Here is a 26,472-nt window from a genome sequence, read left to right on the forward strand (position 1 = left end):
GTCTTGGACATGTAGAGGGCCTTGCAGTCATCTAGTCTAACCCCTTGCTTAGCCATTCCTGACAGATGTTTGCCCAGAAAAATTCTGGAAAAATTCTGGGGGCCCAGCTGCACAGGACAAAGTCTTTGAGTCATTTCTGGGACAGGCTGTCAGGACTACAACTCCCAGCATGCACCCGCTCCCGCCTTTTTCGAACAAGAGCAGGAAAACAAACTGAGAAGCTACATCCCACCAGAGCTTCATGGCCAATGAGAGGCCAGAGACTGGGCAGGGGGAGAAAACTGATTGGTTGTTGTTATCAAAAATAAAATAAATACAGGAACTGAGGACACGAATCCTCAGTTCCAGCATCCCGTATTTAGGGCGATGCAAATCAAAAAAGTTATTTTCTTTAAATTAACTGCGTTTGAGTATGTTCAGCCTTACATTGTGCTGGAACTCACTCTTATTGTTCTACCACCCAGACCTCCAATAGGCATGGCTGGGGCAGGAGAACAAATCTATGCCCGCTATCCCGGACTCTCCCCAGTAGGACGAGGGACCCGATCACCCTAATGAGTGGGCACAACCCCCCCCCCCCCCCGTGCGCTGTTCGTCCTGAACAGGGGTCGGCACCCTCAGCAAAGATGTTGATGGGGAACGAGCGCACCTGGTGACATTCCTAGCCAATTCCCAAGCATAGGGGAGAGAATCGAGCTGTGAAGCAGACAAGCAGCAGCGTGCTTGCAAAGCACTGTGACTCCAGACAGAAAAGGAGGAGGAGGAGGAGAGGAGGAGGAGGAGGAGGAGGAGTTTGGATTTATATCCCCCCTTTCTCTCCTGCAGGAGACTCAAAGGGGCTTACAATCTCCTTGCCCTTCCCCCCTCACAACAAACACCCTGTGAGGTAGGTGGGGCTGAGAGAGCTCCGAGAAGTTGTGATTAGCCCAAGGTCACCCAGCTGGCGTGTGTGGGAGTGTACAGGCTAATCTGAATTCCCCAGATAAGCTGAATTCCCCAGATAAGCCTCCACAGCTCAGGTTCCTCCAGATTAGATACATGAGCTCTTAACCCCCTATGCCACTGCTGCTCCGTCACTCAGGAGAGGGACCAGCTACAATCTGACCTTTTGGACCTTTGACAGCAAGTGTCAGTCCTGATGGCCGAAGGGGAAAGGGAGAGAACGGCTGTTGAGCTCTCCATAGCTGAGGAGGGGATCGAGGGGGACGGCGTGGAAGGTGAACTGAGAGCCAAGCTGCGCTCCCTACAGGGGCAACTGGCCGACCTTACACTGGACCGCAGTCCCTACCACCAGGGCGGTGGGTCAGTCGCCGCAGGGAGGAGCACTCGAAAAAGTTTTAAGGTGGACATTAATGGGAATCCAGATGAACTTGCCTTTTTCTTGATCCAAGTGGGTTCGTACATGGAGATCCATGGTAGCAGCTTCTACTTAGACCAGAAGAGAGTGTTTGAGATCAGAACCCAGCTCTGGGGGGAAGCTGCTAATTGGCTACTGGGACTAATAGAGGAAGATGTGCCAGAAATTTACAACCTAGAACAGTTCCTGCTGGCCCTAGAACAGAGGTTTGCTTCGGGGGGTAGATAGCCCCTATCCCCCATGCTATCCTTGAGAGTCCATAACTGCCCCCCCCGAATCAAACTGCACCAAACTTGGGGAACATCATCAGGACAGTATTCAGAAGATACCCTGAAATGTTCATGTTGATACCTTTAAAATGCGCCCCCTGCAGTCTCCTCCAGAAATTCCCCCATTGAAAGCAATTGAAAAAATTCAATGCAGAACACAGAATCTTGGGCAAATTTCTGGGGGTGCCTGCAGGGGGCGCATTTTAAAGGTATCAACATGAACATTTCAGGGTATCTTCTGAATACTGGTCTGATGATATACTCCAAATTTGGTGCAGTTTGGTCCAGGGGGGCCCAAGTTATGGACCATCAAAGATAGCCCCTATCTTCTATTAGCTACCTTTGGAAACAATGGGGGATAGGGGCATCCCGTTTGGGGGTTCATAACTTTGCCCCCCCTGAACCAAACTGCACCAAATTTGGGGAACCTCATCATAACAGTATTCAGAAGATACCCTGAACTTGTCATGCCTATACCTTTAAAAATGCGCCCCCTGCAGGCCAAAACGTGAAAAAAGCAAAAAATAAAAACGCATCCGAGAATCCCGGATGTCACAGCAAATTCGGGTGTATCCGAGCCTGGCAGGCTTGGAACTGGGGGGGATCCGAGCCCATACACCCGAACTGGGCCCAAATCCAAACCAGGGCCAATTTTTTTCCCCATTTACCAACCCTAGCATGTGGACCCCAGCAAACCATTTATTTTATATATCGACACTTCAGGTGTTGCTTTGGGGGCTGCTTCAACAGGGGAAGGACGGGAAGCTACATGCTTGTGCGTACTTGTCCTGTAAGTTTTCTGGCCCAGAACTGAATTGGATGGTTGATGACAATGAAACATGCACCATCCGCAGGCTTCCTGGAGACATTGGGTGGAGGGGGCCCAGAACCCCTCCGAGGTGTGGACTGACCATAAGAACCTGGCCTACCTCAAAACGCCCAGCAAGCTCATTGCCAAACAACTCTGATGGGCTGACTTCTTTGCTATGTTTAATTTCACCCTTAACTTCTTCCCAGTGAGGAGCAACTGTCTGGTGGATGTGGCATAAGTGAATTATTCTGTATAACCAAGAGTTCTGTACACTTCAAACTTGTAAAAGAAATGAGTTCTTGTCCACGTTTGCTCCCCTCCACTTTTGCTTTCAGTACCCTGTGGAATTTAGACATCTCCTGCCTTGTTTCCTCCATACGTTTCATTTTATAGGATTGTCTGAGGTTCCTCGGGGTATTGCATGCAGCCTAAATGAATACTATAGAAGCCAGTCCTCAGAGGAAAGTTTTCTACAGGGCCATGGCCATGTTACTTATCCTGTTGCTAAGCAAATCAGCTTTCTCTGATAAATTCATACCCTTCCCCCAAATCACAAATCTTTATGACTTGTTCATTTTTTAGCTAATTCTGTCACTTGCTGGCCACATGGTGCATTAAAAAGATAGAGGAAAACATCCTGAAGAAGAAGAAGAAGAAGAAGAAGAAGAAGAAGAAGAAGAAGAAGAAGAAGAAGAAGAAGAAGAAGAAGAAGAAGAAGAAGAAGAAGAAGGAGAAAGGGAGGGGAGGAGGGAGGGAGGAGGAGGGAGGAGGAGGAGGAGGAGGAGGAGGAGGAGGGAGGGAGGAGGGAGGAGGGAGGAGGAGGAGGAGGAGGGAGGAGGAGGGAGGAGGAGTTTGGATGTATATCCCCCCTTTCTTCCCTGCAGGAGACTCAAAGGGGCTTACAATCTCCTTGCCCTTCCCCCCTCACAACAAACACCCTATGAGGTGGGTGGGGCTGAGAGAGCTCAGAAGAGCTATGACTAGCCCAAGGTCACCCAGCTGGCGTGTGTTTGAGTGCACAGGCTAATCTGAATTCCCCAGACAAGCCTCCACAGCTCAGGCGGCAGAGCTGGGAATCATACCCGGTTCCTCCAGATTAGATTCATGCTGGCCACATGGTGCATTAAAATGGTAGAGGAAAACATCCTTTACAAACTATCAGGCTTTTTGAGTTTGGGAAATTATGCAATCCTGTTTCAGTATGTTTCTTGGCAATAGTTATTTTTTTTAAGTGTTAATTTCTTAGGCAGAAGACTTATTGGAAGGTGTAAGGGCCTCGTGAGTTCACCTGAGACCAGGGAGTATGTGTCATATCAGTTTGACTGTTGGGCCCTGGTTCAAATTCACACTCTGTCCTAGAAGCTTGCTGGCTGATCTCGGGCCAAACACATTCTCAACTTAAACATACATCTCACAGTGCAATTGATTTCAGTTGCAGCTTAGAGACACAGAACATTTGTCCTGGACAATGCCTATTTATAAACACGTAGTAAGCTGTGGACACCAGGCTCCAATTTTCCACAGCTACTGTCTCTGATGTTTTGTAAAATTCTTCTTCACCTTCACCAGGCCTAAGATGACCAAATGAACTCATGATGAAAGAAATCACTGCAAGTCATGAATACATGGCCTCGTTGTTTTAGTCTTACCACTCCCTATTAGGGTTGAGCAATACCCACAATATTTGGCAAAATTCAGATTTGGGCTTATTTGGGCATAAAAGTATCTGTATGCCAGAATAAGCCCAAATAACATATTCGGTATGCCCGAATATATTTGGATATCCGAATATATTTGGGTCCGTCTGAATTATTTGGTATTTTTGCTGGATTTTGTGCTTCAGCCCTCAGGGGGTACAGTTGTAAAGCTAGCAAAACCAGAATTCAGATTATCATCTCGAGACTCTCCTGAGTGTACCACCCAAGTTTGGTGAAGTTTGATTCAGGGGGTCCAAAATTATGGACCCACAAAGGGGGAGCCCCCATCCATTATTGTTTCCAATGGGAGCTAACAGGAGATGGGGCTACCCCTTTGAACCAAACTTCACCAAATGTGGGTGGTATCATTAGGAGAGTCTCCGGATGGTACCCTGGAATTTCAGTGCCACTAGCTTTAAAAATGTGCCCCTGACAGGCCCCCCAACAAATTTCCCCAGATTCTGTGCTTTGAAGTGCCTTGACTCCATTGTAGCCAGTGGGGAATTTCTGAGTGTGTAAGCTTCTGGGGGTTCAATTTTATGGTCCCCCAAAAGGGGGTCCCTTAAGAGGGTAGGGGCCATCTCCCACCACCCCCTGAAGCAAAGGTCACCAAACCTGAGTAGTGTTATCAGGAGAGTCCCCTGAAGATACCATGAAAGTTTTGTGCCTCTATCTTGAAAAATGTGCCCCCCACAGACAACCCCAGTAATTCCACAGAGCACAGAATCTGCCAGGCTTTTCAGGAAGTTCTATGGTGTGAAGAATTAATTGGTCCTTCCCACCATAGTGTAAGGAACCTTTAAAGTCCAGGCCAAAAGTAACGTTTCAAGTTCTTTATTGAGCTGGCATTCTAAATCGATCACAAGCAATGCGGGAACTGACCTCCCAACGTTCGAACAGCCTCTTTTACGGGCACCCCACCAGTTCCCGCCAAAGTAAGATAAACACCTGTAGTTTCCATCCGAAAACCACATTAAAACAGTTTCACACAGGCAGGCAAAAGAAACAGGAGATACAGATACTAGAAACTGCAGATACTAGAAACACTCCCCAATCTGGGCGTGCCGCCAACCTGGTCAGACGAAAACCTCCCAAGGCTAAGCAGCAACTTTACACATAGACTTCAATGGGACTTGCTGTTATGCCCAGCTGGCTCGGTGCTGGAGATTTTTGAGGGGGCTCTGGTGGAGTTTTGTTCTGGGTATGGGCACCAATTTTTCCACAGGTCTGCTGATGAGTCTCCTGAAAGGAACCAGCCAACTTTGCTGAAGTTTTCATGGCTGGGCATTCATTCTGTGGGCATCACCTTCAATTGGATGCCCACAGCATTGGCCCCTCCCACGGAAACTTCAGCAAAGTTGGCTGGTTCATTTCAGTAGACTCACCAGCAGCCCTGTGTGAAATCTGGTTCCCCCACCCACAGCAAGACCCCCACCAGAGCACCCCCCATTGAAATCTGTACCATGGAGCCAGCTGGGCATAACAGCAAACCTCACCCCATCCCACCCCTCCCACTGCTTCAAATGGAGGGGGGGAAGCGGCATTTTTCTCTCCAGAAGGACACAGGCTCCTCTCTGGGGCAACAGCTAGGGACCGGATTACACCGATCCTATACCGACCGTACTGGCTGCCAATTGAGTACCGGGTCATGTTTAAAGTTTTGGTATTGACCTTCAAAGCCATTCGCGGCCTTGGCCCTGCTTATCTGAGGGACCGTCTCTCCCTATGTAGCTCTCTTGGCCCCCTCCACTCATGGCGGACCTACTGGTGATCCCTGTCCCCAAGGCGATCCGGCTGGCCTCTACAAGGGCCAGGGCTTTTACGGCTCTGGCCCCTAACTGGTGGAACAGGCTTCCAGGTGAGATCAGGGCCCTGCGGGACTTACAAAGTTTCCACAGAGCCTGTAAAATGGACCTGTTCCACCAGGCATTTGGCCAGCTGGGATGATGTCAACTCCGCCATAAGAACATCTGGCCTCCCGTGGGTATATAAAGGGGGGAGGGTGGGGTTGAAGCCATCTGTAGTTTTGGTTTTATGTATTATTTTATGTAAATTATATATTATGATGTTTTAAATTGTTTTATCTTTGATGGACACCACCCTGAGCCTTTGGAGAGGGCGGTATATGAATTAATTGATTGATTGATTGATTGATTGATTGATTGATTGATCGATTGATTAATGCTCTCCCTGCCCTAATGCCTCCCAACCTTCTCTAAAGTGGGGAGACCCACAGATCTGCCCAGGCCACAGCAAGACCTATAGGAAAACAAACCACTTCTAAAGAAAAGGTACTTTGCGGGGGGAAAAGCTAATACAAACTGAACAGCAGAACCAAAGTAAATGAGCAAGTAGCAACCTAGCCACAAAGCAAAGCAAGAAGAACAGACCCAGGAGTGGGGGGGGGGGCTATATAGAAATTTCACAAATCCAAACTAACAGCAGAACAAGATAAAATCACAACATTGCAGTGTTTCCCTACTAAGGCAGTCCTATGTGGGCCTCCCCTCCCCCCCAAAAAACACAACAGTGAAACAATTGAACAAATAACAAGTTAAACTCCAAGAACCCTGGTCTTTGGGGGCCTTAACCCCCCCAGCCCCCCAGCCCCCCACAATTCCAAAGAGCAACAGGAAAGCTATACACTTTCAACTGTTAGCAAAAGCATATTGTTTGTAAAAGTAAAATCAAACTGTTTGGCGTCTTCTTTCTCCTCTCCAGGAAGGTCTCCTCTGCAGGGCTGGTGTGTCCCACAAAGGCAGGCTCTTAATGACCAGTCATGAGATAGAGGCAGGACAAGTTCAAGCTCTTCTTGAACAATGAGCCTGCCTCTCTTGAGTCTCTGGCACAGTATGGGTTGTGTGGAACCAGTACGCCTGCAATTTATACATTTGGGCCATGTAGGCAAACAGGCTACCAAGATCCCAGGGAATAAAAACCTTCCCTGATTGGCCAAAGAGCAGTGTTGAGCAGTTATGCTCACACTTAATTGGCCAGTTTAAACTTTCCCCCTCCTGCTGTGTCCTCCTGGCAATAAATTAAAAACACACACATAACGGACTGAGATCTGAAGCCAGATCAATAGAACAAGCAGAGTTGGAGATTCCCCCACCCCTTTCTCTCCTGCGAGGAGGAATCTAGGGACAGGGAGAATCAAGGTGGCTTAAAGCTCCTCTCTCTTCACCCCACACCTTTCCTGCTTCAGGTTAGCTTTGAAGCCCACCAAAGAATCCCCAACACAGAGCTCCCATCATAACAGAGAATCCCTCCCAACACAGACATCAATGCAAGGTAGGTATTGGGGGGATTCTCGATTTTTCCCCTTTTTTAGCTGTTCAAGTCATGGGCGGGGGGGGGGTGGTTCTCCAGGTTTTTTTAACTTTTACAAGCCACGTGCGGCAGCTATGGGGGCGGGATTTGTGGTTGTTGGGAGTCTGAGAGTTTGGATCCACCCTTCCTAGTCCTAGTTGTAACAACCTTAACAGGGGAAGGGGATTTAGGAAAGGGATTCTCCACCAGCTGCTAAGAATGTAACAGCACACGTTTAAATTCTTAAGTAGCACAGGGGAATAAAAGGTAAAACTCACGTTGGCTGCGAGAGGTTGGCTGAGGGGATCTTTGGGACTATGTCTACAGGGAAGGGATTCTGGCAAAGAATATTCCACAGAGGAGCGCAAGAGTCCAAATTGAGTTTAAACGTTTTATGTGAATTTGGTTCAAAAATACACACACACAGTAAGGCAAAAGAGCATATACATTCAAGTTCTAGTATATAAAAAGGTTTGAAAGATAGATTGGGAGGATAGAGGAGGAATGGGGTTTTTTGCAGGGTAATACGTTACCTAATTATTCTTAGGAGTAGAAGAAGTAGAAGGCAGGGATTCCACGCCAGCACAGAAACCCTGTGAAGACGATATCGTGTCTCAACACCAACAAGACCAAGGGAGGAACATGTGGCAATGAGCAATATGCTCCAGGTGAACTAAACTTTTATAGGGTAGATCGTTCCTTGGCGGGAAAAGGAACCAATCAGAGCAAGTTTTACTTCTGCAGCATCTGTGCTGGATTTGGGGTGCTGACCTTGATGAGTCCGCTCACCTATTGCTAATCCCGTGACAATAGGGCCAAATTACATTATTGAGCTGAATGAGGGAGGGCTGCAATGCTCCCATGCAGATTAACCCTGTAGGGTCACTGCCCAAGATATTCAGATTTTGGCTGAGACCTTTAGACTTGGGAGAGGTAAAGGCTTTTAGGAGAACCATTACAAAAGGAGGGAGAAATGCAGAGCAGTAAGTATTTGCTGCTGACCTGTGTTTCCAATGCAAATTAAAGGATTCAGTATCTCCTGGCAGGGTGACTTTCCATATCCTTTGTCTTTAACAGTTCCTATAGCAAGGTGTGGTAATCAAGCATGCTAGCGACTCAAATGAGACCTCCAGGTTACCAGGAGTAACTCATTATCTTAATTCAGCTTTTGTTAAAGTAGTTTTGACCTTTAGCTTGTGGCCAAGTGATCATGCGGCTACCTACACCCAGAGGAGTGCTTTTGGCAACTGGCTTTTGCCAATATTATTTTAAAGCAGAAATATATATAAATAATATTTTGGGGGTGTCAGGGGCCATAACATAGACCAACCTAATCTACGAGACTTGGCCCATTCAAAGAATAACATATCCTTCTGACTATATGTCTAAATCAGAGGTCTGCAACCTGTGTCTCTCCAGATGTTCGTGGACTACCATTTCCATCAGCCCCTGCCAGCATGGCCAATTGGCCATACTGGCAGGGGCTTATGGGAATTGTAGTCCATGAACATCTGGAGAGAGACAGGTTGCAGACCCCTGGTCTAAACCTATGCCCCTAGTGAGGAAAAGAAAGGCCATAAGAGTGAAGGGGTGGGTGGGGGGAGAGCCTGACTTCAGATGATTATTTCAGTATCTGCAGTGCAAGAGAATTACATTCCCCAGGATAACCAAAGAGAAGTGAAGAAACTGAATCTCGAAGCAATGTACTATAGCCAGAGGTGTCAGCAGTAATACCATTTGACTCAAGCTTGACAATGTTAGTGAAGTGGCCGGTCCCCTCTCTAAATCTGCCCCCTTTCTGCCATTCCCCTCTCCCCAAATGCAACGCTTATTCAGTTTTATTACATCCGCTGCCAGCGTGTCTGTACGTGTCTCCTTCTCTTTAGTTACTTTTATGGTTATGATCAGAGTGTAATGCATTTTTTCCTCAATGTTCTCCACATAATGATCCCTGTCTTCCACTGAGTCTCACGGCATAAATGGAATGTGACATTGCTGCAGTGCGGTAGTGTCGAAATTGAAACGTCGTCGTCAGGAAAAGCCACCCGCTCCAGGCCATTGACGCTACAATACAGTGGCTTAGAGAGTTATGTGAACAGCTTACCTTGTTTACTACTCAGAGATAAAGCTAATCTTTGAGCAAGTGTAAAAGTAGGAACGGATGAAAGGCCGGGAAGAGAGAAAGAAAGAAATTAACCGGCCCAGCAAGGAAGTGTCACACGAGACGCTCCAAACCACGCTTGTGTGTTTAGCAAATCTACATAGAAAAATCAAAGGCTTATTAGAGTTGTCACCCACTACACTGTTTAACCGTGCAAAACATTTTCAGGGGAGCATTTTGATACAAGGAAGAAACAAACATATGAAGTGCACTTGATCAGATTTTAGCGAAATGTCTGACGCGGGTGATGAGTGGTCATCCCGACAACAACCCCCAACCACCAAATCTTGTTTACATTTCAGATAATAATCCAGTGGCTTTATCCTGATTGGAAATAGATTCAGGAAAGGCAAAAGGAACAATCTGTTTACCCAAGGAGTGCAGAACTCACTGCCAAGAGGTAAGGCATTGACTGTTGGCTTAGATGGATTTCAAAAAGGGATGGATAAATTTATGCAGGCGAGTTTGTTTATTAGATTTAAAATGCTGCCTGTCCTTTTTTGGATCCAGAGCAACTGGGCCTCTTGCTGGTGGATGGGACATTTGGTTTCCATGTGCCTCTGTTGGTCAGAGTGAGATGCTGTGGACAGGGCTGAAGAGAGGGGAAACTGCGCCCTGCGCCCCTGCCACATGCCGCCCACCCCCACCACACCCGGGAACGCCCTTGGAATGCCCCTGCCATGCCCCTGCACTGGCATGTGTTTGGTGCGTCATGCCCCAGCCCCCTTGGCGTTACGCCACTGGCTGTGGAGCAGTTTGCAGGGAAGGTGGTTGCCAGTGGGCCTTGACCACTGAATTGTCTGAGAAACTTGCCTGGCTACTGTTGCGAAAAGGATGTTGGACCTCATGGGCAATTGGTGTGCTCCAGCAAGGACATTCTTAAGTTCTTAGGTCCCACAGAAATCAGCAAGAGCACTGAAAACTAAGAACCACGCTGTTTTCACAATTCCACCCTTTCATCTATGCAATTTCCAGGAATTTCCTAATCAAGAGTAGGCAGGGCCAGAGCGAGAGGGAACGGCTACCAGAGACGCGCCTATGTGCTCCTGTGTCCCTGCCATGCCCTCCTCAGTCACACCCCACAAGAAAAACCCAAGGTATCGATCCTAATCAATACAATATTTATTGATATTGTATTCATGACAGTATTTATGATTGTTTTATATTAATGAATATTAGAATAGACCAGTTGGTCATTTTTTTTTCACTTACCATCACAGCCCTGAAGTCAACCTGACGGAACTAACGGGAACACTGAGGTTTTCCCTAAAAACGGTGCTTATCACAGCTTGTGTTCTGCAGCTCTAGTGTCTTCAGTATATTCATGTCAATTTCACCAGGAGAACACTACAGATCCAAGGGGAATGGGAAACGAGCTATTTGGAGAACCTTTTCAAGAGTCTAACAGAGGGATTGACAGAACACGCAGACGACACACTAAACATTGTTGTTGACTGTTCTGTAGTCTGCACTCAGAATTCTTGAAGCAGGCTCCCTAGTACTTAGTGACTCAAGATGCTCTGGTAGTGGCTTATTGAGTATTGACAAAGGAAGACATTGTTATAAAGTTTATGCCTACCTATATTATATCAGAGGATTGTATAATATTTGCACTTTCTTGCACTTTCTCACCATTAAAATTTGCACCTATGCTTTGTGCTGTGTTACAAGTTGGCAGTCAGGGCACAGTGGAACTTTTCATTGTGGAACTGATCTCTGTCTCCTGGAGATCAGTTGTGATGGTGGTAGATCTTAGCTACCATCTTGAGGCTGGAAACCCAATTAAAGACCAAAGAGCTAGGCATTTGGAAGTGCATTTTTTTAAAAAAAATTCCACTTTACTCCTGCTACCCTGTTTCCCCGAATATAAGACATCCCCGGAAAATAAGATGTAGTAGAGGTTTTGCTGAAGTGCGTTTAAATATAAGGCATCACCAAAAAGTAAGACGTGGCAAAGTTTTGTTTTGGAAGCATGCCTGACGAACAGAATACAGAAATATAAGACATCCCCTGAAAATAAGACATAGCGCATCTTTGGGAGCAAAAATTAATATAAGACACTGTCTTATATTCGGGGAAACACGGTAGGATTACCGTGCTTACATATGGACAGCTGGAGATAGTGTTGTTTGAAATGTTCTACCCTCTACATAATTAATTATGTAAGGATTATTATGATTTATATGGTACTATCAAACAATATGACCTAGTGGCTATAAGTGATTTTAATATCCCTGATGAGTGTTGGAGACTTATTTATTTGTTTTAACTTAATACTCCACCCTCCCTGCCAGAGCCAGTATCAGGGTGACTAACACACATATTTAAAATACAGTTTTAAAACTCATTTTACAAATTAATTGTTTAAGTGTTGTAATACATGATAACTGCACAGATGGTGGTTTAACAATACCTCATTCACAAGTCAATCCCATCTTTTATAAATCATATGGGCAAGAGAAGAGGGGGGATATCTCAGGGGTCAAGATATTATGACTATGGACAGGTGACTTCAGTTGTAGGTCCAACAGAACATTTTGATCTTTCAGGTCCTGCAGAATTTATTGAAACTCTGCAGGGCTCTAATGTCCCCCCGGGAGTGCATTCCACCAGGTAGCGAACCAAAGGTCTTTGGGGCTGGGGTCGACCAGTGAATTGCTATCAGAGGATTGGCACTGGCTTCTAGAGAATACTATGATGAGTTAAAGGGAAAAACTGTTTTATTTAGGAAATAGAAGGACGGGTGAATTACTGAGTAATAGTAGCTACAGGTCGCTAAATGATGGAAGGTTTTCTTCAGACTGCAGAAATATTTCACCTTATACTCTGGTGTAGGGTGGATATTACAGGAGCTCAGAATGAGCTAATATTGGCCAGAGAAGCTCACAATAATAAAGCTTATTATTGAGAGAGAGAGAGAGAGAGAGAGAGAGAGAGAGTTGTGTGAGAAGTAAATAAGGGATAAGGGGGGTGAAAGGCTATTGGATAAAGATGGAGAAAATGTAACAGAGGGTAAAGCAAAAGTCAGAGAGATGTAATGTCTAAGTTATTTAATGTTCTCTCTGAAAGAGAGGAGAGACCACTTGGGACAGTGGTATGAAGGATTTGGGTTTGCAGGTGGATAAAAGTACAGAGGTTATTCAGAGAAATATCTGGATACTTTGAATGAGTATATTTATTTTATTTTATTTTATTAAACTTATAGGCCAGCCTATCACGAGAATGGCCTGCAAAGTGACTTCCAACTATAGCTGTTACATAGACAGCAATCAACCCAACATAAAATAACTAAAAATCAGTAAAACCACAAGAACTTAAGCAGCAGTTTACTACAGAACTATAGGTTAAGCAACCCAGTTCATAAATTAATTAAGGCAGAAGCCCCGCTGAGGCCATTAAAAAAAAGAAGAGAAAGGGGATTAAGTAGGGCCTGGGATGCAATTTATAAGTGGGACAGGCCCAGCTTTAATGGAACGGCCAGGCATTCCTCAGTTTTTTTTCTAATTCAATTAGCCGATGAGGGCAGTAGATCCACGGGCGGCCTCCCCGGAAGCCCGGTGGAAAAGCTCCGTCGGCCTTTGCAGGCCCTGCGAACTCATTAAGGTCCCGCAGGAGTCCGCTGCTGGAGAGGTAAGGCATTCCACCAGGCGGGGGCCAGAGTCAGTAAAGGCTCCTAGCCCGGGTTGAAACCAAGCAGCCATATTCCTGAGAGACCAGGGGTCACCATGTAGATCACCCGTTGCAGCACTTGGCGACCTATACGGCGTAGGACATAAGGGGTGATGCGGTCCCGCAGGTATGTGGAGCCCCATGGCGCAGCTGTAAAGACGCAAAGGTTAAAACCAGCACCTTGAAAACGATCGGAACTCCACGGAAGCTTAGTGCAGGCGGCACACAGGGGTGATATGATCTGAATAACCACCCGCCTGTTAGAAGCCGCGTTACGCTGCATTCTGGACCAACTTCAGCTTCCGGATCAGTCGCAAGGGAAGGAAGGCCAGCGTGGCGAGTTACAATAATCAAGCCCCTCGAGGTGACCGTCGCGATGGATCTGAGAGAGTGGCCAGGTGGGACTTGAGAGAGATAGGGGAGCCAGCTTGCCGCGTGCCTGGCGAAGGTGGAAGAACGCATAACCTAGGTAACATGGGCCCACCTGGTTCCCTCCATAGATAATGAAGAGTCCAGGCGGACCCCCCAGGCTGGCGGAAGCCAGAGATGTTGGGAGGCCAACGCGGCCCCTCCAGATTTGGCGGCTGAAATTCCCTCGGGTTCTCTCCCGGCCCAGCCAAAGCGACCTCAGATGTTAGTTGCCAGGTTAAGCTTTAACCTCTCTGTCTCAACTCCAACCAGCAACTGACTCAAGACAGTGCTGTAGAGCTACCAGGGGCGGAGGCCGCTCCCCCTCCATCAACAGAATGAGCTGGGTGTCATCCATGTGGTGACAGACCAGCCCAAAACTCCCGCGCCACCAGCTGGTGAGGGGCATGTAGATGTTAAATAAGAGCTGAGGGAAGCAAGGCCCCTGAGGAACCCCACAGTGGAGTGGGGCTCTGTGGAGGCCTCATCCCGCCTGCCACCTGCTGGCCCTGACCCTGGAGAAGCTTGGTGAAATCCATTGAAGGGACTGTGCCTCGCCTCCCAGAGGCCCAACCAGGCGGGGGTGGATCAAAAGGGTGCGTGATCTGACCACATCCAAAGCGCTGCTGTAAGATCGAGCAATACCAGCAGCGCCGGTCTTTCGGTCTAGCTGCATCACGAACATATCTGTGATGTGATGAGAGCGGTCTCCGTCCCATGCCCAACCACCCAGGCTTGAGACTGGAAGGATGAGGTGCGATGTGTGTCCTCAGAAGCCTGAAGCTGCTCAACACCACTCTCTCAATTACCTTCCCGAGGCGACAAGTTCAAGCGGGATGGTGGTGTAGATCTCAGGATCTAAGGATGGTCTTTTTTTAAGAGTGGGGCGGACCACTGCCTCCTTCAACCCACCCGAATACTCCTTCTCGAGGGCAGTTAATATATTCAACAGGTGGGGTGTGGCACTCCTCGGCAGAAAGCTTTAATCCCAACCAGGAGGGCCTTGCGGATCAGAGGACAGGTAGTAGGTCTAACAGCAGCTAGGGCCCTGTCAACACTCGGACTCACAGAGTAGGAAAACCGGTCCAGACTAGGACCTGAAGCGGCGAGGAGCCTCGAGAGTTCTGTTACTGTATCAAGCGTGGCGGAAGGTCAGCGGAGGATGCGACTTTATCTACAAAAAAAGCTCTGAAATGCCTCACAGCCAATTGCCAATTGAGAATTGTAGACCCCTCCACCAAAGAGGTGAGGGATCGAGCGATCGAAAAGAAGAAGTTGTGCTGGGCGAGGGAGCTGGCAGATCATTTGAGGGAGGGCCGAAATGGGCATTCTTAAGCCCTCCGTGTGCAGCCAACTCATAGGCCTTCATAAAGCGTCCTATAAGTTGTTCGTCCCTTAGTCAGGAGCTTCCCATCACACTACGCTCTGGCACAATACCGAGTTTCCGCTTCATTTGGCGCAGCTCTCGGTATACCAAAGGGCCTGCCCGTGGCGGGGCCTTGGGGGGGGCGCAGGGCATTCTACCGATGGCATCAGAGGGAGCCTGGAATTCCAGTCTGTCACCTGCTCATCCCGAGGGGCACCAGAGGAGGAGCTCAGGGTCCCTTGGGAGCATTCAGGAACCTATCTGGTTCCATAAGTCTCCAGCAGTAGGACATAAATAAGTCCACGTCGCCCTAGGCAGGTTAGAGGCGGCAAAATCCACCCGGACCCTCAGGGCAAAATGGTGGGACCACGGCACTCTTTAACAGAGGATGCGACCATATTCACTCCTGCCCAAAACCAAGGTCTAAAGTGTGACCCGGCCTCGCCCGAGTGGCGTCAGTGTGTAATAGGGAGAATCCCAAGCATGGATGACACCAGGTCCTTTCCGCTGAGCATGAGGCAGTGTCCACATAGACGTTAGAAATCCCCAAGACAATAAGTCCGGAGAGTCATAGCGTCCACTTTCGGCCACCGCCTCCAGCAATGCGGCAGGCGGTCACCCGGGTGTGCTAGGCGACCCGGTACACCAGGAGAAGCGGCCAACCTCTCCCTTGACAGCCCTCAGTCCGGCCTTTTTCGAACCCGGAGGTGAGGGCAGGGACTGGCCTGAAGGCGATAGACTCCCGGATGAACATCGCCACACCTCCCGGCCCCTTGTGTTCGAGGCTGGTGGACACAAAGCGAAACCTGGGAGGCGAGACTTAGTTCAAGGCGACCGTTTGCTCTTGCTGGAGTCTCTCAGTGATGCAGGCCAGGTCCACTGACTACACCCGAGGGAAATCTGGGGTAGTTGTTTATTATTAATGGACCTGGCATTATCAACACCAATGACTCGAAGTAGGGTATACCACAAGGCCCCTGCGCCCACATGCCTCCCGGGATGGGCGGAGGCCGAGAAGGAGTCGAAACATGAATACATCTCCCCCCCCTTCTCTCATATGGCCCCCTCCTACCGACATATCTACCCCGTCCCCAGACCACTGGGATCCCCTGGTACCCATATTCTGCCCCCTCGCTGCCCCCTCACTGCCCCTCGCTGCTGTATAGGTCTTCTGGGCCAGATGTGTCCACTCAAGAGTGCTTAAAGAACTATCTAGGGGGTTGGCAGAGCTGTGGTCCATTATCTTCTAAGCCTCTTGAAGGATGGGGGATGTGTCATAAGACTGGAGAAGGTGAATGTTGTGCCAGTTTTTTTAAAAAAGGAGGAAGGATGATCAAACGAACGACTGGCTGGCTAATTTAACCTCTGTCCTAGAGAAAATTTTTGAACAGGGTTGATTAGCAAATACCTTGAAGATCTGCCCCCAGGGGCATACCACCCACAGGAACATATGGGGTCAAATGCCCCTGGGCTCCAGCCATTTAGTCACGTGGGGTCAGAAAAGGAGGGAGAAACGCAGCTCGCCCTACCAGCCAAAAATATACCAATGGCTTTTGGGATGAGATTCTAGCAAGCTCTGGGATCCCACTCTCCAGCTTCCCCTGGGCCCCCTCTCCTTTTCTGCCTCTGCAATGGGCAGGAATACAAAGGAATGCCTTTGGTTTGGAAAGGGGAAGGGGAGGGGCAATGGGAGGGAGGAGAGAGACTGGTGAGTGGGCTTTAGGAGGGCTGGAGCCGCGCAAGCCCTTGCAGCAGCCAAAAGAATGCACCAAGCACCACTCATGAGGGGAAAGCCCCGGTCCAAGGCATGGTAGCACCTGGAAAGTTATTAAAAAGATGGCTGCTGGATTCTTGGTGGGTGTGTGAGTGTGTGTGTGTGAGTGTGTGTGTGTGTGTGCGTGTGCACGTGTGCAAAATCAATTCTTTATCTGGGCTCCATTTTCTGTAGAGACACCACTGTTTGCCCCAAACCTGCATGATTTGGTAACCCACAAATTCAAATTGACTTGGTATGGAGGCCCATCAATTCATTGTTACATGAATTTTGGACCATATGTTTTTAACAGCCACTGTTTTCATTTATTTTAACCGTAAGTTTGTCTGTTTTTAATTGTTTAATTGTTTAATTTTAATTGTTACTTAAATTTAAGCTACCCAAGGGAAAAATGTATTTAGCACACTTATTAATGTTGAATTTTTTGAAATATTTATAGCACTTACATAAGTTATTCACAGCTTTTGTGTGCAAATATAAGAAATAAATAAATAAATATTTGCAGGTTATAGCTTAATGAGCTATACAAAATTATAGACACAGTAAATAGGCCTTGCTGAACACTGAAGGCTACCAGATCTATTTTTCTTTGGCTATATAAAATTGAATTTTAAAAACTAGCACCAAGAACTAATGCACTTCTTCCTCACCCCTGCCAGAATGCACGATGCTTTTGTATGTCTACTCAGAAACAACAGTCTATATTGAATAGGGCTTTTTCCCAAGCAAGTGGGCGTAGGATTGCTTTGTTAAAAAAAGCCCCATGGGATTCACTTCAGTGAAAATATCCAGAAGCAGAGATGTGGCCTCATCTGGCCCTACAGAGCCAGGCCCTGGTGACACCATCTACTTCTTATTTAAAGAAGATGTGAAGAAAGCAAAACTTGGGGTGTTGTCGGTTCTTTCCCTCCCTGCCCACTGTTTAAGTGGAGACTGGACATTTATTTGTCACCCTGCCTTTGTGTGTGGGGGGGGGGAGGGTTGGACTGGTTGGCCCATCCCAACTTTTCAATTCTACGAGTCTGAGATCTGCTCCAGCATTTAACCTGTGAAATCTGCAGCAGCTCCTTCTCAGACCTTTCCAGTGGTGTTCCCTCTACTCCCGTGGTGGCGAACCTTTGGCACTCCAGATGTTATGGACTACAATTCCCATCAGCCCCTGCCAGCATGGCCAATTGGCCATGCTGGCAGGGGCTGATGGGAATTGTAGTCCATAACATCTGGAGTGCCAAAGGTTCACCACCACTGCTCTACTCTATCTAGCAGCAGCAGGAGACCTTGCTTAGTCACAGAGAACTTACAATTCTCTGTCTGGAGTTCCTTGAGTAATTTCCAAAGATGGTATAAGAATAGTCTGCAGCATCCCGCAGACAACCGCAATGTTGCTGTCTCTTTGAATCCTGTGCCAGTTTTTTAAAAAGGGAGAAAAGATGATCAAGAGAACCGGCCAATTTAACCTCAGTCCCAGGGAAAATTTTGGAACAAAGTTGATTGGCAAATACTAGAGCATGATCTGTGGATCCTTTTAGGACAACTAGCTTTAATTTTTTTTAAAGAAAAAAACCATACCTTTTCATATATTCCATTCTCCCATATGAAAAGACACAAATACCACCCTAGTAAACAAATGGTTTTGTTTGCGAAAATTTTCTATCACCCCTTAATATGCTTAAAAACCAAGAAGCTCAGTTGCTATAGGCCTGCAGTCATTTGGTTCTTGGTGGGATTGGCTCTGGTGGTAGTCCACAATAACACACTCCCTTGGAAAACAGCTGCCCGTGCTCACCTGTTTTCCCATCCAGCCAGAGCCAGGGAGAAATTCCTCAATTTAGCAAACAAACTTTAGCCATTATTAGAAATGACAGGGGAACCTGATGAAATTGTACTTTCAATTGGGAAACAAAATTGCAATCAGGTCGACATGATTTCCTCGTGGTCAGACTGCGCTAATACCGAGCGGCGAAACACGGGCAAATGTATTTAAAAGTCATAATAGAGCATTACCCAGGCAGTCGTCTTCCTTTTACTGGCCCTTATTAATATAAAAAACTTCAATTTGCATGTAAATGTAGTCAACTTTCATATCATCAAAATACATGAGGCCCAGGAAAGTAATGAATTGAAGTTTGATGCAGCAATTACTGACGTTTATAAAGAATTTTAAAGAGGTCATTCGAGCCTGGGCTGAGAAAATGAGGAAATCAACAGGGAATATTGTCGATATAGCAACAGTGGGGGTGGAAGTCAGTCCCAGGTGTTCGAAGGCCAGCGGATGATTAATAGGGAGGGAATAAGAAGGCACTCACCCAGAAGAACTGGGCTGGACCGCGCTCAATAACAGAGGTTGCATGAAAAGGTTCTCACCGGGTTCACATTCAAACTGCCGTGGAAATGTGATCCAGAGGGAATAAAAGTAGCAAGTGTTTATGAGGGAGAGCCGCGCTGAAGGTTTAATTGGGCTCCACATTCTTTTTGCTACCTTCAGTATTTGATGCGCAGTTTAACCTTTCCCCCCCCATCTTCTCCCCCCCCCTCCAAGTCAGTACCCAAGAGCAGCTTGGATTTTAATAAGGCTTGATGGTGGCTGGGCAAAGCAGTGATTGGGTCAGAAGACAGAGTTTGGTGGCGGCATTATGGGACTGTAATGATCTCTCATCTGCTTCCCTTTCATATGTTTATGCCTACCCAAAGCCAGGACATACTGAGACATTTGGACCTTTTGGACCATGTAAAATCCAGGCAGGGAGTCAAGGAACTCTCCTCTACTTCCTCATTCCACCGCATTTGAAGAAAAAAGAATCACTTTTTGAGGGGAAAAACACATTAAAATGAATGGGCATTAACAGCAGTCCTTCAGAATGCCAGATGGGTAGTATGAAAGAAACCCTTGCAACAATTATGTAGGGTAGGTATCCTTATTGCAGGTGGGTGGAGGGGCCAGAGTCTTGCTCCTGGAGTTAGAGCTCTCTGGCTTGGCAGATCTCACTTATGGGCAGCTCTCACGGTGGCAGTAAACTGGAATCTGAACTTCAAAGTGCAGCTGTGTATGTGTGCATATGTGTGTAACATGATTGACAGATTTCCCATAATCCATTTCCAGTGGAATACAGGGAGAAATGCCTACCCTATTTTCTCACTGACATGCTATCTTTCTACATGTAGGGGTTGATTTTCAGGAAGAAGCATGCAGTATTAAAACTGGACAGATCTGAATAATAAAAAAGTAATTATGATATTCACTGGAAACTCCAAGAATCCTGAATTTCAAATCTTCATGAGAATTGGCACATGTCTCCGCAGGTATTTTAGTTAATTATGACGTTATCTTGTAAGACTCACTAGAGACGGTTGACAAGCATTTAATTGTTGCAGAATAATAAGATCTTCCTATTTGTTTTGTGATTTTAATGGCAGATATAATTTGATATGGGTGTTAAAAAGTACGCATTTTTTGTTTCCTATGTGTCTTTTATACATCTTGAAAACTGATCTGAGCCAGTAAGTGGGGCTTTAAAAAAATCCAGAAGATTGTATTTCCTCTGGAAATCATGAAGCCTAGAATGCAATAAATATTCCATAGATTAGAATACAGAAAATCATCTGTCTTGGTATCCATTGCTCCATTTTCCTGCACTATGAGAGCAGAGCAATTTGAAATACTCCTATACTCTGTTCACATAAAGATGTTAGTTTGGTCAGTTGAAGGGCAGCAGTTGAGAAAATTGTATGCTTATGCATTAGAATGTAGTCCTGAATGAATATGAGAATTATCATTCTTTTTTACACACTGCCTTTGTCAAAAGCATTATTTTGTGCATTATTGCACATGGTACTTTGATCCAAGAGCATTTAAGCCAAAATGTATTTTTACTTTCAAACTTTCAAATGGACGGGGGATGGGGGTGAGCAGGTGTAACCTCAGTTTGTGGGTTCTGTGGGGCAGAACTTGGAATGAGTTTGCAACAACAATTTTTTAAAAAAACAAAATGGTTTACTTTCTTAACATATAACATATAACATCAACATTTAACACCACACTTCAAGGTCCTGTTCAGGTTGCATTTTCAAGTCCTTATATTTACAGTCTACTGATACTGCCAAGTCCAATTCTTCTTTGCAAGTGGGTTGGCTCCTGAAGACTCCAAGGGCATGGTGAACAGGATTCAAAATGGTGAAGGTTTCCAGGAGAACTCTCACCCATTACAAACATAAAAAGAAACCCTGAAACAATAAACTCCAACATTTACAACATAGCAAATATAAACTACCACCTTCCCAGTAGTTCCCAACAATATTGCAGTTACCTTAACAAGGTGTTAAGGGCTTATACAACCAAGGTCCGAGTCTGGTAGCCTCGTCTCCTCCAAACTACATGAGGTCTGCAGCCTCTTGCTGCTTTGAGTCATCACCCCTTACTGGGTCAACCCATTCTGAGCATGGGGGTTACACAGGGAAGCAAGGTTATGTAGGTGCTAAAACTCAGGCAGAGCATTCTACAACAAAGAAGGTTGGCCCTTATTTGTTTTGTGATGGAGGAACATACACTCTACTAACATCTTGATGTGAAACAGAGTATAGAGTTGGCCAAGAATTATTAGCTTGCATGTTTGACAAACTCTCTGGAAGGTTGCACAGCAAAAATCTTTAATGTACGTGTGCTTTCAAAGGGCATTTATTGAGTCTCTTGTAACCTAGTCCTTGGCCTGACTGAGAATCCCACCTGTTAGATGTTGAGGAAGCAACTGTCTCTAGACGCACATGAAAGCAGGGTAAGCTGTCATAAAAAGTCTTATTTATGAAAAAGGCGTTAAGATGAAACAGCGTGTGCCAGTATGCTTTAATTCTGCCTGTATATTATAAGTCTAAATGACTGAGTGACAAAGCATAAGGGATTTCATATAGTTTTGGGAGCCATTCGTGACTCACTTCAAATATGTGCTTGATTCAGATGTCACACAGAAACATGGTGCATTCTTACTATGATTAGTTTATGAGACCAGGATTCAACAAGCTGCTGATGACTCAAAGGTCCGCTCCACACGAGCCAAGAACAGCTCCCCTGGAACAGTAAAAATAACCATTCCAGGGACGCAATTTGCACGGTTTCTGCCTCTGAAATGAAGCACCATCGTGCTTTTCCACCCAACCGAGGGGGGGGGGGTTCTGTTTTTGAAACTCACTCAACGAGCGAGTCTTTTCAAAAACAGCGTTTTGGAAACCGGTGCCAAATGAGCAGCACCAGTTCTGAGGCCCTGTTTTTAGGTGCCTCCAATGTGTTTGTAAACTTACCTTCTCTTCCCTGCGCAGCTCCACAGGGACAAGAGGACACACCAGTGGTGGGATCCAAAAATTTTAATAACCGGTTCTGATGGTGGTGGGATTCAAACAGTGGCGCCGCCGCACACACACCCCTCCAGTCCCTATTGGGCAGGGAGGTTTCTTTGGTAACCCCTTCTCGGCACTCAGAAAAAATGAGTAACCACTTCTAGAGAAGTGGTGAGAACTGGTTGGATCCCACCTCTGGGACACACCCCTGCCCTTCAACCACTGAGGTATGCCCTGGGGGCATGTCCCCTTATCCCTGCGGAGCTGCGCAGGGAAGAGAAGGTAACACAATGGATGCTCCTCCATGTGAAGGTGCTTCAGCGGGCGACAGCAGCTCTGGGACCACCCACACGGGAGAGTGCAAATGGTCCTGGGGCTCCACCGGCATCATATATGCCAGTGCGCAGCCACTGCACACTCCTGTGCAGAATGGGCCGAAGTTTGGCTTGCTTCAACAGATACCGGTTTCATTGCTCTTTGTTCCATTGACCCATTCCCTAAAACAGTGGTGGCGAACCTTTGGCACTCCAGATGTTATGGACTACAATTCCCATCATGCTGGCAGGGGCTGATGGGAATTGTAGTCCATAACACCTGGAGTGCCAAAGGTTCGCCACCACGGCCCTGAAACTTATCCGACACACATAAATTGATGGTCAAGGTCAATCAATGTCAAAGAACCAAATTAAAGTTAAATAATGGAACACAGATCAATTAATTTGAAGCACCACGACCCACTCTGCATGGGACTATGAAGCAGCGGCACACCAACACACACGATGCCAGGGGAGCCCCGGGACTTTCCGCATGCTCCCGTACGGGTGGCCCTGGAGCCGCCACAGCCCACAGAGGCTCCTTCCCATTGTGCAGGGATAAGGGGACACGCCCCTGTGGCCATGGCAACACCTCGGGTGTTGGAGGGCAGGAGGCGTATCCCCTCATCACTGCAGAGCTGTGCAGGGAAGAGAAGGTAAGTTTACAAACAAAACAGAGGCATGTAAAAGCGGCGCCTGTGACATGGTGCCATTCGCTTGGCACCGGGTGCAAAACACTGTTTTTGAAAATACTCACTCATTGACTTGCTGGTACATGTGGACATAGTTGGCTTTCTTTTTTCTGCTCTTGTTTCTTGCTTTGCTGTTGCTTTAAGATTGCTAACCTCTAGGTGGTAGCTGGAGATCTCCTGGAATTATATCTGTTTGGGGAGCTATAGGGATCAGTTCCTCTGGAAAAAAATGTCAGCTTTGCCAGCTGGACTCCACAACATTGTATTGCTGAGGTCCCTCCCAGGCTCCATCGCTAAAACCTCCAGGAATTTTCAAGCCCAGAGCTGGCAACCTTAATCACTCCCTTTCAACTAAGTATTAAAATCAATTACATATTTGCAGAGATCTTAATTAAACAGATAAACAGTCATACACCAAATATATTGTTACATGGTACATTTCACTGTAAAGTACTTGCTTTTAATGATGTTTATGAACAAGGCAATCATTTGAAAATGGAGATAAGACAACATGTTTATTGTTAGTTGATTTTGTCAAGAGTGTGCATTTCACATTCAGATGCTGGTGTACCACCTCTAAACATGTTCATGGACAAATTGAAAGACAAGCTTTTCTGCATCCTCTATTCTTTGCCAAGTCACAGACAACTTCTCAAGGGACACCAAGCTAAATCAATTATACTTCTCCGGTACCTGAGATTTGTCTTAAGCATTTGCAACTTTCAGTAGTCAGAATGGAAAGGGACACAAAGGTCACATTCCCTTATGAACAGGATAAGTGGAGCTTCATTCAGGCCCAGATAATTAGGGGTGATACTTTTGCAAAGTTTTTTTTTCTGATAAAATATCAAGAATATGCTCTGATTTAGATGTAATGTAGGTCTTCTGGAAGAACTGTGTGATGTGTCAGGACCATGCCTGTCAGTATCTTGATGTCTTGCTGTGTGTGATTTGCAATTGTTTTGCTGTTTCTTCCCTTCCTAGCAATCTCCTGGTGCCAGCCCATCTTTAAAGAGGTGTGAAAGGTTCCCAGGTTCTTTGTAGCTTTGTAGTAGTAGAAACTGCAATGGACATTTGGTGTGGGGTGAAACGGGGGGGAATTGAAAGATATAAGTCCTGGATCTGAGCTCTCTAGCTCAGATCCTGCTTTACATTGTTACTCTTCGCATGGAATAAACTGCTTTTGCACTTTCTTATGGTCTTTGTTATTTCCACATTCGAGAGTCTGACACTTAGCAGGATCTCCCAGTTTGACCAGCACTCGGATCCATGGCCGGCACGGATGGAGCTACAGGCGGGTCCCCGGCTGGCGAACCTGATGAGGGAATGGGGCAAGTTCCAGACAAGGACGAGATGCCCCATGACCCAGATTTAGGAGATGGGGAGAAGGATGCTTCCGTTACCAACCGACACAATCCTCACTTGGGCGCACTACTCTGCCACTCTCTGTCCTCCTGAGCGTGCATCATTTCGACCCCTGGATGGTCGAGCAACATTTCTGAAAACCCTGCAGTGACCACGGGGGAGAGCTCGGCAATGGGGAAGCCTGGGGTCACGGCAGGTTTGAATTTCCCACCACACATGGTGACGTGGACCAATCAGGGCACTGTGGGGCGTGTGCGATGCGCACACAGCATTTCCTTACGCCATTTTTTTAACCAGGAAATCAGTCGTCTACACATTTAAGCGCTGAAGCACACGCAGACGGACTGGCGATATTTTCATCGTTCATTCCAGAACAACATCTATTTAGTTCCAGTTCATTCCAGAACATTCATTTGTTCATTCAGAACTTTCATCTCGTGAACACTCACCTCATGCACCTCAGACCATTCATCTCATGAAATGGAGGAGAAAGGAAAGCGGGCACTTCCGTGTTCCGCAAATTTTCGCGCAGCAGCACAACAGCCAATCAGAAACCATTTTTTTAAAAGGAAAAAAGGCATTGGCTCAATATGCGATGACGACTGTGCGTGTCAACATTTCGTCGACAATTTCAGGTGTTTTTACCAAGTTCCGCCCACCAACCGGAGCTCCAGCCAATTGGGATAGAGAAACGCCCTGCCGATGACCACTGAACGTGCGGTTGTGGGGAATGCTGCATGTCATGAAGCTCGCAGCTGCCGCAAGGTTGACTACAGGGACAAGCTGCAGTGGGGAGTCAGACCTCGAGCTCCAAAGCACCGAATCAAAGGAGCGTGGTTTGGCTCCACGATATTTTTTAAAGTGGGGAAACGACCATAGAGATTTTGCCCAAATATCAAAGCATCTCTCTCATTGTCATCAAGGTGATGTCTGGAAGTATCTGGAAGTGTCTGTTAGTGACAACATCACACAGGAAGTGTCAAAGTCTAGGCCTCATTTTAAGCCTGGAAATATCATCCCCCCCCAACCCCCTTCTCCTGTCATTTCCCCTCCCCTCCCCTGCCGATAGCCAAGGGGGAATTGACATCCCTAACTCCTGTAGGTGGTTAGAGGTAAAAACTTCCCAAGTAAGTCACTCAGAAAGTTCTAGAAAATTATTTGAATTCAGATAGTGAGATTGCAAGATCATGGATCATGCTTACCAATAGCCCCAGTCAGGCAGTTAAGCCTCATCTGCCAGGTTTGTTCTTTAAGGATTAGACATCGGGGTTTATTTTACAAAACTGAAGAATTCTGGATGAACTATAATTATGAATGACTCTCATTCATGGGGTATTAACATTAACCAATCCCAAAAAAGACACAAAGAGCAGATTATCTTTCTTGTTTCCAAGACAGTTTATTTTCGTTAAAGGATGATGACAATGAGTTTTAACATATCTGTTCTCAGTCATCAAACATACACTGAAAGCTTCTGTGTAAGAACTCTTCAGTTTCCCAACACATAATTAAAGGTTTGCTTCCCATTAATTATTTGCTTTGAATTTCAAACTAGATTCATGCATACAAACAAATGCTCCGAATCCTCCTCCAGAGGAAACATTCCTTCATGCTCAAATCACCTTTTCCCATAATGTTTGCTTCCTTCCATGTTTAGCTTCCATTCATGGCCATGGGTTTACCAAGGAGAACATCAGGGTGGATTGGGCCCTCAGTGCACTAAACATTTATCAATAATAATTCAATAATATGATAAATCCAGTTGCCCACCACACAGTGAAGAAGCAAGCCTTTATTGGCATAGACAACAGTACAACAGTAATAAAAAACGGATTAAAAAGCATATACAATATAGGTTGAAGGAAATCTACTGGCGTTTAGTAATTTCCAGGAGAAAGTCTGCCACTATCATACAGAGAGAAGGATCAGGGTTGTCCAACAAGTAGTGTAATCTA

General features: G+C 46.4%; 1 long non-coding RNA gene across 1 annotated transcript; it reads left to right on the forward strand.

Annotated features, from left to right (window-relative positions):
• The first annotated feature begins 1,053 nt into the window (after positions 1-1,053).
• LOC125443287 lies at positions 1,054-20,711 on the forward strand. Its single transcript, XR_007246106.1, has 3 exons — positions 1,054-1,072; positions 9,857-9,858; positions 20,563-20,711. It is a non-coding gene; the product is annotated as an uncharacterized LOC125443287 (long non-coding RNA).
• The last annotated feature ends 5,761 nt before the right edge of the window (positions 20,712-26,472 follow it).

This window comes from Sphaerodactylus townsendi, linkage group LG14 (assembly GCF_021028975.2).
Source record: "Sphaerodactylus townsendi isolate TG3544 linkage group LG14, MPM_Stown_v2.3, whole genome shotgun sequence".
NCBI lineage: Eukaryota > Metazoa > Chordata > Lepidosauria > Squamata > Sphaerodactylidae > Sphaerodactylus > Sphaerodactylus townsendi.